The sequence below is a fragment of the Vipera ursinii genome, assembly GCF_947247035.1.
Source record: "Vipera ursinii genome assembly, chromosome: 6".
Classification (NCBI taxonomy): Eukaryota; Metazoa; Chordata; class Lepidosauria; order Squamata; family Viperidae; genus Vipera; species Vipera ursinii.
The window spans coordinates 16,673,940-16,689,055 of record NC_139515.1 but is presented as its reverse complement, the minus strand read 5'-3'; the positions used below and the strand labels follow the sequence as shown (position 1 = coordinate 16,689,055).

General features: G+C 36.8%; 1 long non-coding RNA gene across 1 annotated transcript; it reads right to left on the bottom strand.

The window, feature by feature from the left end:
* Window positions 1–4,522: 4,522 nt before the first annotated feature.
* LOC310642595 lies at window positions 4,523–5,821 on the bottom strand. Its single transcript, XR_014492935.1, has 3 exons — window positions 5,777–5,821; window positions 5,180–5,281; window positions 4,523–4,612 (listed from the first exon to the last, which is right to left on the bottom strand). It is a non-coding gene; the product is annotated as an uncharacterized lncRNA (long non-coding RNA).
* Window positions 5,822–15,116: the final 9,295 nt, after the last annotated feature.

The following is a 15,116-nucleotide window of genomic DNA, read 5'->3' as shown; positions in this document are numbered from 1 at the left end:
GACAACATCTGTAATACCATCAAACATCCACATCTGCCTATCCCAGGTCCTTGGTAAGGACTCAATAGGTAGACAAAAATGCCAAATCCAGTCTGAACATCTGGCTGACTGTGTGAATAATAATAATAATAATAATAATAATAATAATAATAATAATAATAATAATAATAATAATAATAATAATAATTATTATTATTATTATTATTATTATTATTATTATTATTATTATTATTATTATTATTATTAATGTTTGTTTTAAATAGGCATATTGTACTCTGTACCCCTCTCAGGACCTGTTTCTCTCATGGGCTTATTTTGAAGCACAAAAGAAAAGACAGCAAAGGATTTGTAGACAGAAGGGAGTGGTGCTTCCGTGAGTAGGAGGGAAAAACAAGCAGTGGGATCTGTCAATCAGGGGCATGTACAAAACTCCCCTTTTTATAGTCAAGAAACATAAAGGCAATAAAAAGATTTTATAGAATTTCATCCCCAGAGATGCTTAACTGGTGGCCCCCTTAACAGGTGAGAATCCTCAAAAGAATTGCCTTTTAACTTGTATGATTTTAGATCTTGAACAAGTGCTGGTTCTGTGTAATTTTATTCAAATTGTATTCATTAATATGTTTCTTGTCAATTGTCCTGAAAGCAACATCTATTGGGTGGTTTGAACATTTTAATAAATAATAAAAAAACATTAACAAACAAATAAATTTCCTAAGCCATTTTATTCCCATCCACATTCAAGCATAGACATTAAACCATTTAAGTTTGCTGTGTTCAAGGCTGTTCTGCTGGTGATATCTAAATCTCACCCGGTCTGATGGAACTACTTCAGAGTGTCCCATTGTTGCACTTCAGGGATCATCAGAATGTAACATACTGTAGGAAGATTTGCGGCAATTTGGACCAAAAGCTTAATTAATCATCTCTTTTATTTCCGTATTTGGAAGGCTATTAGTCTCTGATTTTTATCCTTTATGAATTTGACTTGTGTCCTTTTAACATCACCCAGAGTTAGGGACTATGACTCCATCTTGCATTAGCAAACTCTACAGAGTAACTACGTAATGTGTGGAAAAAAAGATTGCCTTACATTTGCCCCCAATCTCCAACCATTCATTTCACAAGACTTTGACTTCTATAAACAAGAATGGAATAAGTTTGTTCCTTTATTATTTTTTATTTTCTTTATTATTTTATGATGCATAATTTAGTTTTTAAAAGTGTTTCAGTATATAAATTTATGTGTTTTATTGTGCATAAAACATGCAGGAGAGCACTCTGGTTAAAGCGTTTTGTGTATAAGAAGCTAACCATCAATGGCAGTTTGGGGCTGCAGTCAGTACTAAGAAGCCTTTACTGAGAAAGGTGGAGAAGATCTAAATAGTTTCTTCTCATGCATTTTTTTAAAACAAGTTTTATTGATTTTTTAAATATTTACATATACATGTATTTTTGAAACAATATGGTGGTTGGGTAGTTAAAATAAGAAATAACCAGTTGTAAATAACTCAGGTTACATCAACAGAGATGCCCTCTCTACTTCCCTTAGTTATTACATAGTCAAAATAGGCAAGTTAGTACATTTCAAGTTGTAACCTAATCAATCAACAAAACTTAAAATATATTTTCAGTAATACATATCAATATCCTGTTTTTAAATTTTATCTAATTGCAATAGAATATTCTAGAATGGCCTATAGTATATAGGAAAAAGCTTGATTTTTGGGTACCCACAATTCCCTATTTCAATAAAGAATAATTCTTTTGTCTACAAAACTTACATTGTTCATTACAAAGCATTCTTATGTTTTACCATTAAAGTCTAATTTTCATCTTAACAAATCACCAGTTATTAGAAGTATGTTTTTTTGCCTTAACCATTCAAGAATTATTAAAATACTATCTTTTATATATAAAAGTCTAAATTCTATACTATGGTTCAAAAGTAACCACTGAATATTCTATAAGTCTTCTTAACCGTACATCAATTATTAAAATACTATCTTTTGATATGTCATTCCAGGTTCTAAAATATAGTTCGGAGTTATATTCTAAAAGCTTACATTTGTTTTCCTTTACAGATCTAAAAGCTAAATGTAAAATCAGTTATATTTTTTTAGGGATTCCCCTTAATCCATAAAAAAGATATTTTTATAGTCTATCTTTAGGAATCCCAAAAGCGAAACAAGTTCAGTTTTTTTTTAAATCTAACTCTTGCCTTCCTTTTGTGCCAATCATGCTTCCCTTTTGGCATCTTTAAAATCTCAAATGTATCTTCCTTACTTCCTATACCTCTTATTTGAATCCAGGGAGCATATCCAAATGTCAGTTTTGCAAGGAAGATGTCCCCTTCGTAACCATTGTATTTTTGCTTTGATAATTCAGTTTTTGATGATTGATATAATATAGTTGTCATTAAATCAGTCTGATCTTTTTGTTCTTCCAATTCTATCTGGCTTAGGTAGAAAGTAGTAGCTGGTATTATGATTGTCCTTTGATTAATTAAATTCTCAATATATTGTATTTGAAGGCCTTTAGTGTCTTCAGTTGGTGTTGTTTTCTTCAGGTGCTGCTGCTTTTTGGGTTGCAAGTTTTGTAGTTGCCATTAAAGTTTGGACTTTAAGGTCTTTTGTAGGTTGCTTTTGTTGTTCTTTGAAATCTCCTATTTTAGTGTTAGTTTCCACTTCTTCTATTTGATTTTGGGTTATCTTTTCCTCATTTAAAGTCAAAATTTGGTTTGGTGGCTTTAAGTTTTCAGATTTTTCTTGCAATTTGGCTTTAATTTGCTCTGTCATTGCCAAAATCGTGTCCAGTATTAGTTTATAATCAAGTGGTGGGATGTATTCATCCATTTCATTGTTGTTTGCAGTTAAATCTTCCATGGAGGATGTTTTAATAATAGTCAAAGATTTTTCAACTCCTGAAGAGTTGTATTCAGTGCCAGGAGTTCCCACCCTTATCTTAGTATCAAGGACAGCTCTGTTATTCAGTCAGCTCTCACAACAACAAAAAAGGAAATTTACTTGCTGTACCAGGTTTTGCCACAAGATGTCATCAGTAACATATAACATGCAACATAAGAATTTTCTTTTCTTTTTCCAAATTAATATAGAACTTTTGTAGAATTAGTCCATTTTTTCCCCCTTAATTCACACCTTAGAGAGAAGATAGGGTAGTGGATTCCCAGCAACAAATAGAAGCTTTTTAGTAAATACAGATGAAATAACTTAATTTCTTTGCTGAATTAATTAAAGTTCTTTTGAAGCTTTGAGGCTTTAAGATTTGTTCCCAAAGTAAATATTCACCATTTTCTCAAAAAATGGGGAAAGAGATTTTCAGGAAAGTCCCAGAGGAAGATGGTTAGGGAAGAAGAAAGGTAAAAGCTCACCCAGGTCCTCCAGATTGCTTCTTAGTGCTAGGTAGTGCTTTGGCTTTCGGCAGGGAGCGGCTTAATGATCAGCCATCTTTATGGCCGGTCTCTTCTTTTTCGGGCCAAAGGAGATGATTCCAGATTCCAGCGGAGGGATGCCGCCCTTCCGCGATTGCAGGAAATTCCTCCTCTTGGTAATCGCCCCTCCAGGGCAATTTTTGACCCTTTTCAGGGTCTTCCAAACAAGAAAGAAATGGACGGCAGGAAGCAGGCTGTTCCTGCATGTCCAGAAGCGCCGTGCGCGCAAACTGGAAGCCTTCTCATGCATTTTTATGTCAAAAATTATGTTGTACTATTTCTCATCCATCCATTCATTCATTTTATACTTTCCTTGCTAACAAATAATGATTTCCAGTAGACAATATAGAGTCTATGAATGTTGGTGTAAAGATAGAGACCTCGTTCTTTTATAACCTAAATTTAACAACCTATTTGGGAATTTATTTAGGGTAAGTTTGCATCATTTAAATGCTGAGGAAGGAATAAAATACAATGCTATAGTAGATATGAAACTGTGGTTGCTGTTCACACCAATTCCATTTCTGGCCATGTTGACACTTAAAAAGGAGAGGGATTCAGTTTATTTAATACAAAATGAAACTATTAGCTTTAGAAAGTGGTTGAAATCAGAAAAAAGAACAACTTGTTCTGAATATTCAATTTAGAATCCAAACTTATTTGTCTCATTTGGTCAAAATGAGAGCATTGTGTCCATAGCTCTAGGTCTACACAAAGCAGAAATCCACAATGCAAGCACATTTCCATCCAGTTTCTATAGAATATGTACCATATTATGTAAAGGGGTCTTTTATGAACAATTGCCATGGCCATCCAATGACACAGAGGATGCTCCAGCAAAAGAGCCATATATATTGTAATTAGGTAACAAGAGAACCATCATCATGTCTTCATCAAAATCTGGCTGATTGAAACTCAATATCTTAATGAATTATTAAGGCTTTTTACATTAGGACTATGGAAGAATGATGCATTTTGTTACAAAGTTATATTCCTAAATGACAAATACTTCAAATGGTCTATTTTCACTCTACCATATGCACAGAATTAATACATGATTTTTAAACATTTACCTGTCAGCCCAAGAAATGTGCCAGTTAAGAAGTCCAATTGTGCTTGGAATAGCCCAGGATCTTCAAGTCTGCCTTGCCTTTCATGCAGCTTGGAATGTCATGGGGACAAGACACACTAGGTTGTCACATAGGCATTACAAAAGTGCCATCTAAGCAAAATCATGTTGAGGAGAATCTCACATTTCTGCTGTATACTGGTTTTAAACTTTTTTTTCTTTTAAATCCCTAACTTGTCTCATCAAAATCTCCAACCTTTCCTTAATTTTGATTTCTTCTGCAAAAAAAAGAAAAACCCTCCTAACTTGTAAGAGATGGGATATTGAATAAAGATGCTGTCAAGCGTCTTAGCAGATTCTTCATAATGACCATATCTGATGAAATGGCTATTAAAATAATTTCTCATGCCAAGTGCTTCCAACTTTTCAAGCATTAAGCTGTCCTCTTGATCAGTAGAAGTCTGTTTTTACAGCTTGAGCATTTCAAAATGAGACTTTCTACTTTCCACAGTGTGGATTTGCTACATAAAATTCATGTTCTACTAATCATACTATGCACAAGAGCAAAGAAATAGTGATAATCAACAGGTAACATAGTAACATAAAGAATCACTGTCTACTGTCTACTACTACAATAATTGTCAACTGTTCATACTTACATCTATGAGCTTCTCCTTTGTCTCCTTTGGCAGTCTTTCTTGTTAACCTCTTCAATTTTCACTCAATATATGTGAGACTAAGGATATCTGGATAGTATATAACTATGAAAAGACCAAATCAAGATGCATTCACGCTTGCTTTTGACTATTTTTGCATAATCCAAGTCTGACATGGACAGCTCCACTAATACTTGAGCAAATATTTGTGGAAAAACCTGCTCCTTTCTGAACTCTAAACTTTTCCCCAAGTGACATGAGAGTACTTGAAACCCGAATAAAGGCCATAGCTATTAAGTCTTCGTGCAATCTATTGTACTTGATAAGAGACTTTATGTGCTGGGCAGCTTTGAAAATATACAGCTTCTTTTCAGCTAGAAACACTCCAGTGCTGCTACATGGCTACTCATTATTGTTAAAGAAAAATAACTGAACTGCATCTGTCACTGAGGTTTAATAGCCATATCATCAGCCCAAAAGCAATGTAAACAAACCGACATCATTTGAATAGAGTGCCACATTGAAGGATAAGAGTACAAATGGAAACTTAGTAGTTTTCATAGACACAGAGTCCAGTTTTTATTGTGGATAAAAACTCACCTTCCAGGGTTTTGAGAAATTAGATGATGGTCACTGCATCTATCTAAAAGGAAGCAGAGTAATGGATAAGTTCCTTCTAGGCCTATTGAACATTCATTTTAATAGTGAAGAATTTCTCAATTATTCATTCCATCATGGTCTTCAGGGAAACAGCAAAGGAGGGGCAAATATGTGTGTCAACATGCAGCTGCCAAGATTTATGTACTGGTATCTGATCTCACATATGGTATCAGCTGCATGATAATGATATTACTTTTATGTCAAGGTTTGCAACAGACACCAATGTACCTATCCAGATGCAATAAGATGCAATTAGAATGCAGTTTCAGATTCCCCAGCAAACATGCTCAGTAAAACCTTGAGTGCTCAAAATATTTATTTGAAAAAAAATATCTCAAAATATATAGAAGATACTAGGTTATAAAAGTATGGAATTGAGAATTCTTGTTATGCAAGAGTAGAGCGATAGCAAAATATTTTCACTTCACGAAATTCCAGAATTTTTGTATTTTTTGGAAAAAAAATCTAACCAATGACTCAGGACTGAGACTGGCTTTTTACACAGTCAAACAATCTGTAGAAAAAATGGGATGCTATTCCAGTAAGTTATGATATTTATTTCTGCAATTATTTAAAATAAGTTTTGTCAAGCCAAAGAAAGCTCTGCCAATGAGCTTTCATTGGCAATAATTCAAAATTGACTACTGCTTCTTTTTTCTTTTTCTAAATTTCCTACTTTAATGTATAGCCCTAGGAGATTATATATATATATATATATATATATATATATATATATATATATATATATATATATATATATATATATATATATATATATATATATATATATATATATATATATATATATATCTTCCCTTGCAGAAAAAAGCTAACAGAGCGAGAGAGACCTTGTGGCTTAGAGGCAAATAACACTGCCTCATATGCAATCAGCCCTGGTTCGAATCTCAGATGGGTATAGCTGGCTGAGGACGACTAAGGAGTCAGAAATGCATCTCAGTTTCCCTTTAATTCTTTGTTAGTAATTTACACAAATATATGAATTGTCCGGTGTGACTACTGCCTGTTCGATAGCCTTCAAGATAGGCTGAAAACAGGAAATAAAGATTTGCCCCATGTTTGGGGCCTAGCAAGGTAATCTAAATAGTTAACATTTGAAACATATCTTCCCTTGCAGAAAAAAGCTAACAGAGCGAGAGAGACCTTGTGGCTTAGAGGCAAATAACACTGCCTCATATGCAATCAGCCCTGGTTCGAATCTCAGAAGGGTATAGCTGGCTGAGGATGACTAAGGAGTCAGAAATGCATCTCAGTTTCCCTTTAATTCTTTGTTAGTAATTTACACACACACACACACACATATATATATATATATATATATACATATATATATATATGTTTTCGTAGATTCTTGCGGGTGTCTGTATGTGTAGATCTAGAGTCTCGGGTTTCTTCCCGCGTTCCTTTCATCTTCAGAAAGTTGTGGCGACGTTTCGACGAAATCCCATCCGTCATCATCAGGCCGGAGTGTTCCTCCTGCTGCTTCCAGGAGCAATGCGTGGTCTGGCTGATCCTTTCCATCCAACTGCCGGTGGGGCTGTGTTCTGACTGGGTGGAGGCGTGGCTGCTTTCTGATTGGGTGGGGGTGTCCTCCGACTGGGTGGAGGCGTGGTTGTCTTCTGATTGAGTGGAGGCATGGCTGTCTTCTGATTGGGTGGATGCGTGGTTGTCTTCTGATTGGTTGGAGGCGTGGCTGTCTTCTGATTGGGTGGGGTGTGTTCTGAATGGGTGGGGTTTTTTGTTGTGTTGTAATATCCTGAGTGTTGTGATTTGGTGTCCTGAGGAGTGGGCTGTGTACACAACCCACTACACAGCCCACTCCTCAGGACACCAAATCACAACACTCAGGATATTACAACACAACAAAAAAACCCCACCCATTCAGAACACACCCCACCCAATCAGAAGACAGCCACGCCTCCATATATATAGATGAAAGGAACGCGGGAAGAAACCCGAGACTCTAGATCTACACACACATATATATATACATATACATATACATATACATATACACATACATACATATATATATATATATATATATATATATATATATATATATATATATATATATATATATATATATATATATAAAAGGTAAAGGTTCCCCCGCACATGCGTGCTAGTCGTTTCCAACTCTAGGGGCCAGTGCTCATCTCCATTTCAAAGCCAAAGAGCCAGGGCTTGTCCATGGACGTCTCCGTGGTTATGTGGCCGGCATGACTAGACGCCAAAGGCGCACAGAACGCTGTTACCTTCCCACCATAGTGGTCCCTATTTTTCTACTTGCATTTTTATGTGCTTTCGAACTGCTAGGTTGGCAGAAGCTGGGATGAGTAACAGGCGCTCACTCTGTTATGCGGCACTCGGGATTCAACCCACCAAACTGCCGACCATCTGATCGACAAGCTCAGCGTCCTAACCCACTGAGCCACCATGTCCCTTATATATATATATCGAAGGCAAACTCTTCCCAAAGCCTGGAGTGTGGTCCTGGCATGGCTGAAGATGAATTCAGCCTTCCATCCTTCCAAAGGTAAGTAAAATGAGGACCCATATTGCTGGGGGCAATATGCAAATAATGCTTACATTGTAAACTGCCCAGAGAATGCTATAAAGCACTATGAGATCATATATAAGCATAGGTGCTAAATGCTATTAGTATTTCCCACCACCTAGCCAACCACAATCTTGGTGGAATATATGTGTGTGTGTATCCCCTTCATGGATTACTGCCTTGTCGTGGCGAAGGGGCTTGCGTAATTCAAGGAAGCTATGAGCTATGCCGTGCAGGGCCACCCAAGACGGACAGGTCATAGCTGAGAGTTCTGACAAAACGTGATCCACTGGAGAAGGAAATGGCAACCCACTCCAGTATCTTTGCCATGAAAACCCTATGGACAGTACCAAAAGGCAAAACGATATGACGCTGGAAGATGAGCCCCTCAGGTCAGAAGGCGTCCAATATGCTACTGGGGAAGAGCAGAGGGCTAGTACTAGTAGCACCAGAAAGAATGAAGCGACTGGGCCAAAGCCGAAAGGACGCTCAGCTGTGGATGTGTCTGGTGGTGAAAGGAAAGTCCAATGCTGTAAAGATTTTTTCTCCATAGGAACCTGGAATGTAAGATCCATGAATCAAGGAAAGCTGGACGTGGTCAAACAAGAGATGACAAGACTGAACATCAACATCTTAGGTATCAGCGAACTAAAATGGACAGGAATGGGAGAATTTAATTCAGATGACCATCAGGTATACTACTGTGGGCAAGAATCCCTCAGAAGAAATGGAGTAGCCTTCATAGTCAATAAAAGAGTAGGAAAAGCCATACTGGGATACAATCCTCAAAATGACAGAATAATCTCAGTTCGAATCCAAGGCAAACCATTCAATATCACAGTAGTCCAAGTCTATGCCCCAACCACCGGAGCTGAAGAGGATGAAATTGACCGGTTCTATGAAGCCCTACAGCACCTTATAGAACTAACACCAAAAAATGATGTCCTTATCATCATGGGGGATTGGAATGCTAAAGCAGGAAGCCAAAAGATAACTGGAATAAAAGGCAAGTTTGGCCTTGGAGTACAAAATGAAGCAGAGCACAGGCTGATAGAATTTTGTCAAGATAATACGATGGTCATAGCAAACACTCTTTTCCAACAACCCAAGAGACGGCTCTACACATGGACATCACCAGACGGTCAACACAGAAATCAGATTGACTATATGCTCTGCAGCCAAAGATGGAGAAGCTCTATACAGTCAGTAAAAACAAGACCAGGAGCTGACTGTGGCTCAGACCATGAGCTTCTTGTTGCAAAGTTTAGGCTTAAACTGAAGAAAGTAGGGAAAAGCACCAGGCCAGTCAGGTATGAATTAAATCATATCCCCGTTGAATATACAGTAGAGGTGACAAATAGATTTAAGGAATTAGATCTGATAGACAGAGTGCCTGAAGAACTATGGACAGAGGTTCGCGACATTGTACAACAGGTAGCAACCAAAACCATCCCAAAGAAAAAGAAATGTAAGAAAGCAAAATGGCTGTCTGAGGAAGCTTTGCAAATAGCTGAAGAAAGGAGGGAAGCGAAAGGCAAGGGAGAAAAACATAGATATGCCCAATTGAATGCAGAATTCCAAAGAATAGCTAGAAGAAATAAGAATGCCTTCTTAAATGAACAGTGCAAAGAAATAGAAGAAAAAAATATAATAGGGAGGACCAGAGATCTTTTCAAGAAAATTGGAGAGATGAAGGGAACATTTCATGCAAAAATGGGCATGATAAAGGACCAAAATGGCAGGGACCTAACAGAGGCAGAAGAGATTAAGAAGAGGTGGCAAAATTACACAGAAGAACTATACAAGAATGAGCTTAACATCCCAGATAATCACAATGAGGTGGTCACTGACCTCGAGCCAGACATCCTAGAATGTGAAGTGAAGTGGGCCTTAGAAAAGCTGAGCAACAACGAAGCTAGTGGAGGTGACAGTATACCAGCTGAGCTATTCAAAATCTTAAAAGACAGTGCAGTAAAAGTGCTACACTCAATTTGCCAGCAAATTTGGAAAACTCAACAGTGGCCACAGGATTGGAAAATATCAGTTTACATCCCAATTCCAAAGAAAGGCAGTGTCAAAGAATGTTCAAACTATCGCACCACTGCACTCATTTCTCATGCTAGTAAAGTCATGCTTAAAATCCTACAAGCTAGACTTCAGCAGTATGTGGATCGAGAACTACCAGAAGTACAAGCAGGATTTCGAAGAGGCAGAGGAACTAGAGATCAAATTGCCAACATACGCTGGATCATGCAGAAAGCTAGAGAGTTCCAGAAAAACATCTACTTCTGCTTCATTGACTATGCTAAAGCCTTTGATTGTGTGGATCATAACAAACTGTGGCAAGTTCTTAAAGAGATGGGAGTACCAGACCATCTTATTTGTCTCTTGAGAAACCTATATGCGGGTCAAGAAGCAACAGTGAGAACTGGACACGGAACCACTGATTGGTTCAAAATTGGGAAAGGAGTCCGTCAAGGCTCTATACTGTCACCCTGCCTATTTAACGTATATGCAGAGCACATCATGAGAAAGGCAGGGCTAGATGAATCAAAAGTTGGAATTAAGATTGCCGGAAGAAATATCAACAACCTAAGATACGCAGATGATACCACTCTAATGGCAGAAAGTGAAGAAGAACTAAAGAGCCTCTTGTTGCGGGTGAAGAAGGAGAGTGCAAAACTTGGGTTGAAACTCAACATTAAGAAAACCAAGATCATGGCATCTGGCCCTCTCAATTCCTGGCAAATAGATGGGGAAGAAATGGAGGTAGTGACAGATTTTATTTTCCTGGGCTCCAAGATCACTGCAGATGGGGACTGTAGCCAAGAAATTAAAAGACGCTTGCTCCTCGGAAGGAAAGCCATGGCAAATCTAGACAGCACACTAAAAAGCAGAGACATCACCCTGTCAACAAAAGTGCGTATAGTCAAGGCTATGGTCTTCCCAGTTGCAATTTATGGCAGTGAAAGTTGGACCATAAGAAATGCTGAGCGCCAAAGAATTGAAGCCTTTGAACTATGGTGCTGGAGAAGACTCCTGCGAGTCCCTTGGACTGCAAGGCGATCAAACCGGTCAGTCCTAGAGGAGATCAATCCTGACTGCTCTTTAGAAGGCCAGATCCTGAAGCTAAAACTCAAATACTTTGGCCACCTAATGAGAAGGAAGGACTCACTGGAGAAGAGCCTAATGCTGGGAAAGATCGAGGGCAATAGAAGAAGGGGACGACAGAGAATGAGGTGGCTGGATGGAGTCACTGAAGCAGTAGGCGTGAGCTTAAATGGACTCCAGAAGATGGTAGAGGACAGGAAGGCCTGGAGGAATGTTGTCCATAGGGTCGCGATGGGTCGGACACAACTTCGCAGCTAACAACAACATATATATATATATATATATATGACAAATGCTTGTTAACTATTAGATTACCTTGCTAGGCCCCAAACATAGGACAGATCTTTATCTCCTGTGTCAGCCTATCCTGAAGGCCATCGACAGGCAGTAGTCACACTGGTGACAGCTCATATTTGTGTAAATTTTAAATTAATTCTTTGTTAGCAATTTAAAATTTACACACACACACACACATATATATATATTGCTCAAAAAATAAAGGGAACACTTAAACAACACAATGTACTGTATTTAATAGTAGGATGTCTTATCTTATCTTGTGTTCCCTTTATTTTTTGAGCAATATATGTGTGTGTGTGTGTGTGTGTGTGTGTGTGTGTGTAAATTTTAAATTGCTAACAAAGAATTAATTGTTAGCAATTTAGCATTTGTCATATATATATATATATATATATATATATATATATATATATACACATATATATACACACACACACACACACACACACACATATATTCATATGAATTCATCTTCAGCCATGCCAAGAATTAATTGTTAGCAATTTAGCATTTGTCATATATATATATATACATATACATACATATATATATATATATATATATATATATATATATATATATATATATATATATATATATACACACACACACACACACACACACACACACACATATTCATATGAATTCATCTTCAGCCATGCCAGGATCACACTCCAGGCTGTGGGAAGAGTTTGCCTTCGATATTGCACTTTCACTACTGTGCCACCAAGACTCATACAAAAAATGGATAAGGATATTATCAGTCAGGAAAATAAATTTAGGGTGTGGTAAAGAAATATTATTGAACATATACCTTATTTAAGAATTTTAAATTTTATTACTTGGCTTAGAAAATAAGAACTTTCCCTAGGCATGGATGCAAAATTGATCCATTGGATTTTAGATGGATATCATCTTGAAAATATCTGTAAATTATACATGTATCCTAACATCTCAGTTTGTTTATTTTCTTTTGATTTTCCTTGTGTTTGGTAGCTACCTCTATTACATCTTGAAAAACTGCAATTGAAATAGATATATGATAGAGAGACAGAGAGAGAGACACACACACAGAGATGATAAATAGATTTTATTTAAAAGAGCATGCAATGTTTATTTCAATTTCACCCAATGCTTGCAATGAGCCCCCCAAACCAATGGCATTCTCTTCCTATCTTCACCAGCATCCAAATCTTTAGCTAAGATGGATGTCAAATATGAATTGTAGTGAATGTCCCATGAACCTAGACATCAGTTCACTAGCTCAATAATAAGAATGTTTTCCTCTAAGAATCAATACTCCCGTTTTAGCCGATGCCCACACTAGATCTTTTGCAAAGCTAAAGTGCAGTCATTCCACATTATGCTCAAATATGAAGCGGATCTTGAGCAAAATATATGAAGTCTGAATAAAATAATGAAAAAAGAGATAAAGGAAACACACACACACACACACACACACACACATACAAAGACTCATAATTGGTGGAAATACTTTCCTGAAAGGTTCCTACTATAACATTACCTATGGAAGCTACCATCTGTCATTTAAGTATCTATGTATGTATATATATTTGAATATGTGTATTTATGTTTGCATAAATATATGAATATGTTCTCCTAAGTATGGGTGCTTGGCAACTTCAAAGCTGTTGAATAGATAAGTATCTGGCTCCCAGCTGCAGTGCAAATGTAGTGTGAAAGAATCTGTTAATATAAGAAAGCTTTGCAATGTGAATGATATCATTGCCCGAGGATAGAAAGGGAAGAAAAAAGGATTATTCATAGTAGCTACATTATAAGCTCTTAAAGTCTGGTTACTTTTATAAATTCATCATGCATATCCAGTTTTTGGACCTCCTGAATAATATTATTGAAGTGCTCATTGGCAATGGCTCTAATTCTCAACTCTTTTACTGCAGGTGTTCTCTAGTGCTGAGTAATAAGGATTTCTCTGACATTTTGACAGTTAAGGCATATATTACCTTTGATCCTTCCTTTTAAGTTACTGTCTTTCTATCTGTAATGTTCCTTCCACTCTCAACTATGAGTGTAGATATACTTATTATTCAGGATTACAGACTTAAGTTGTTATGTCTAGGACAGGTGTTCAAAGAGCATTTCCCCTGCATTCCAACACTATCCAAGAACTCAGAGTATAATTGTGTTAGGTCTTGGCATCCCTTCTTTAGAACAAAGTCATGGGAATGGCTGTCTAAAGGGAACAGAAGCAAAGTAGGGATTTGCGGTGGAAACATCAACTACCGAGTTCTGCTAACTCATGAATGAGTTCTGATTCAAGGATAGGTGAAGTATATGTCAAATCAGCAGTGAAGAAAATGTTTTATATTACTTTATCATTTTAAATCTCTTCTGTGTCATATCTCTTGTTACTCTTGGTAGAGGCTATTGCCATATTCATTACATTTCAAGGCAGAGTTATGACATAATGTCTTCTACAACAATATGAGAATGATTCTATATACATAGAACATCAAGCTTAAAGCTACTACCATTGATGTATCTACCCCATACAACCCCAGAGCAGTAGCCTCCTTCCTCTATGCATATGTAGTACAGAACAGCATTCATGTTTATTAAGTACTGCACAGTATTGTTCTATTACTTAATTAGCTGTTTTAAGTACTATATTTAAATTCATCTAACAAATTATTTCTTTGTTTTTTAATTCAAATTTATTACCATGCTCAACTTAACCAACTCTGGGGGAGTAGAGGAGAGGAGAGGAGAGGAGAGGAGAGGAGAGGAGAACAGGACAGAACAACAGAACAGAACAGAATAGAATCATAGGGTTAGAAGGGACCTTAGAGATCCTGTGCTCCAATCTCCTGCCCAAGAAAGAAGACAAATGGTTGTCCAATCTTCACTTGAAAACCAATGGAATACCACAACACTGGGAGGCAAGCTGTTCCATTGATTAATCATTCTCACTGTCCGTTATAACTGTTAACAGTTATAACATTATATGATGTTTTTGTTTGCTGTTTTTCTGCTCCATTTTTGCACTTTTAAAGCATTTTTATGCATTGCTTCTGATAAAAAAACAAACCACACCACTATCAATTCTTTATAGCTGTATAATTTTCTTCTGAATGTACTAATTTCAAATTTGAAATGGGCAGCATGCAGATCTGTGTGAATTTTTGCTGAGCATTTGAGATAATAGTTTATTATTCTCTTGTCTGTTTTTAGCTTTAGATTTCGCACTCCAGTTGTTCACTAAATGAACTCGTTTTAATCAAAATTTTATCATTAATTATCACCCATTCA